Raw genomic sequence first — 3,592 nt, forward strand, 5'->3', positions numbered from 1 at the left:
GGTGACTCTGATAAATTGTCCACTAAAGCTCGAAATCCAACTCCTATTCACCTACAAAACCACTAAAAACCTACAAAATCCATGCTATCTCCACTCCCTTAAAGCTTCCTTGTTGCAGAACCCTGCATACTCTCTATTCCCGTTGAGCTCTACTCAGCAAGGGCACCTTCTCACAGAACTCAAACTGCAAATTCCCTGTCAAAAAATCCATGGTCAGGAATTTGTTTCCTGTTGAAATATAGACCAAATCCAACTATAATCACAGTCAATCATGGAGGCTCCAATAGCCCTAAATATTTCACCACTAAATGCACCTCATAAAGAGTTAGAGTGGTAACCTCTTGCTGACAGAGACTATCAGATTGATGATATGGAGGGAACCAAGCCTCACCTTTAGGCTTTCTGTGAAATAAGGAATAACTTCAGAAACAATGCTGACCTATTTGGAATATGGGAATCTAACATGCCTATATATTACCTGCCCTCAGTGAATGTCTTCCCTAACCTCATCCATCAGTGTTGTGCTAACTATGAGCCTTCTCAAAGGGCAGTGATGGACCCTGCTGGAAATGTCCTCTTTTACATTACCCCTCAGTCCATAAATGAGATGCTGCAATTCAAGCCAACTCAGCCTCTGGTCCCCCTTTCCATGAAACAATTGTTGGATGAAGCCTCAAAGTTGTCCTATGCAGAAGTTGACCAAATTGCCAAGTTGTTTATGCCACCAGAGTGTTACTCCAGATTCACAATCCCTTATCACCATGCTTGGTTTACTGAGGATGGAAAAATGCTCATAGATATGATTTCCTACATCTAGAGATTCAGAAAAAGTGAAATTGTGGATGAGACTGTCTTTGCTTTGATGTCCATGTTTACTCCAGGACAGCCCCCTGCTGTCAAGTATGACTATGCCACCTTCATAGCCAACAAGATTCATGAGCAATTCATGAAGTTAGAGAGGGAAAGGGTGTTTAAATATACTTCATATATATATATCATGTGCTGTTGTACTATCAGTCTGATAGTTTCCTGGTCTTCCTTAAAAAATTGGATGCTAGGGGGAGCGAAGGTCTGTAATATTTTGGTCCTCGGTGTTTCATCATGTTAATTACTCCCCATACACATACTGTGAGTTTATTATTGACCTTTTTATCTATCCAGCCACTTGCTTATTGTCAACAGATCCTCCTCCCAGGCTCACTGCTGAAATGCAGAGAATCCTACATCTCTCAAAAGGATACAGCATTGGTGACTGGTACTTCTACCAAAACCACACTGTAATAAGGATTTATGGCTGTGAATTAGCCCCTTACAGACTACCAAAATATGTCCCCATGAGACTCTTTGCCTTGGAGTACTATCGGCAGTTCAATAGTGCAGATTTCACTCACTTCTACGTGCTAGGAAAAAGGCACAGCTTAAAATAAGACATCAATTGGACCCCTTTATCTTTAATAAAAGGGAAGAAGCATGGAAGGATGTTGACACTATTCTGAGAGAGAAACTTAAGCTCAAACTAAGTTTCCATTGGGCACCTTATGACCCTGAGCATTTCATAAGCTTTAGAAGAGTTAAAAACAAGCTCACAGGGTATGTGCACCACATAATCCTTGAAATTGAACAATATGCCAATCAAAAAGAATGGGTAGAGGGCACACTAATGGAAGAGCTTACTGAAGAAGAGATAACAGAAAAATCAATCAAAAACCTTGAAAAATCAGTTGACCTGGAATCTTTTGGACAGGTGTTTTTCACAGGTCCTCGGCACCTTGGAGAAGGCACCTCATCTGCCACGGTTTCCAAACAACCTGCCCAAGTAATTGCTCCACCTACATGGACATCTAAAGGAAAAGAGGTGCAACATTCAGAGCAGCAGGTGCACCATTCTGAGCAGCAAGAGACAATGGCAAACCGGCCGGTTTCAACAGATGAACAAAGTCAAGGGCAAGACCCTTCAACACAAGCAAAGGCAACTGAAATCCCTGTGTTACAGACTCCTCTTAATGAGGAAAGGGCCAAGAAAAGGGATAGACAGGAAGAGACACCCACAGGGACATCTACAGATCAGCAAGGAGAAAAAAGACAAAGATTAAATCCTTATTCAAAAGACGAATTGCCAGAGGGACCAACTGAACAACAAGTTCCCCCAAGTATGGAAACATCAGCTAGCTCTTTTTCAGCCAGAGCAAGAAAGACAACAAGGGGTGGAGGTGACATCCACTAGGCAATAGAGTAGACAGGCTTCTAACATCAAAAAGGCATTCACCGATATCAAGGCCAGAAATGAGCCAATCAGGTTCCAGCTCTACAACCAGTTGTTGAGAATGGTTCCCACCAATCAACAAAGACTAATGGCAGCCTATGATATCCAGGAAGGGAAAATGACCCTCAGTCATTTCAGACCTACAATGCAGCAACCACAATCAGCTGCTGACTATATCAGAACCAATCTGGAAGTTCTCTCCAAAGATATCCATCCAATGGACCAGATTGAATTACACAAACAAACCGACGAAATGGTATATTCTACCTTGGCAGACAAAACATTGTTGGCTCATAGATTGCAAAATTCATTGCACAATACTTCTGCCCAACTAGAATTAGAGAAGGCCTCCTCAATGGCTAAGGATAATAGAATCAAATCCTTGGAGGAGATTATTATAGAATTGGGACATGATCCCAAGGATCCTAAGGGCATTCAGGCCTTGATCAAAAAGAAAGAGGAAGACATAGCAGCCCTCAGAAGACAACTCAGGCTGCCAGCTACAATACATCCTCAAACTACAGAGGTGGCACAACAAAAAGAAGAGGAGGATGTGGTTACTTTGCTCATGAGGATGCATAAAAGATTGATAGAAACAGAGAGTGCCTTGGAGGCATCACTACAAGGAAGACAGGGAGAGTTGGCCTCTCAGCTAGTTCAAACAACTCACATTCTTACAGCTGCTCCTCCTACGGTCACCACAACAGTCCCCCCTGCTGATCCAACATCAATACCAGGTACCTCAACTCCAGCCTCAACTTCAGCAGCAGTTTCAGCAACAACTACAGCAGCAACAGAGCAAGAGGCCAGCCTGAGTATGGAGGAAATGATGAAAGAAATAAAAGCTCTGGAAGTATAGATGGCAGAATTGAAAGAGGCCAAAGAAAATCTGGCCAAAATTGAGGTGAGATATGACAAATCAAAGATGGATGTAGCTGAGAAGACAAGGGAAGTAAAAACCTTAGAGAAAAGGATAAAGGAGCTGGAAAAGGAGTTTACTCTTGATAAGACTCTAGCTGAAGTCAAGAAACTTTTGTGGGCCAAAATTGGCCAATCCATTACAGACCAATGGCAATCAATTGAAACTATACATGAGCAAATGGAATTTATAGGCTTAGCTCAATTTGAAAATCAGAAGGCTAGAGCATCTTTAGGAAATATGCCTGAGCAAGCCAATAGAATGATTCAATTTCTGAACACTCATACCAAAGAGCAGTTGGTAGCAATAGGTATTAGGAACAGGACAGATACCATCTTACTAGTGAAAAGGGTGCTGACCCTAAGGAATTTTGTGGAAACTCTGGAAAGAAAATGCCAAGAAATGCAGGC

This window comes from Pinus tabuliformis, chromosome 4_2 (assembly GCF_031772625.1).
Source record: "Pinus tabuliformis cultivar Carrire ecotype Pingquan chromosome 4_2, CPIR1, whole genome shotgun sequence".
Classification (NCBI taxonomy): Eukaryota; Viridiplantae; Streptophyta; class Pinopsida; order Pinales; family Pinaceae; genus Pinus; species Pinus tabuliformis.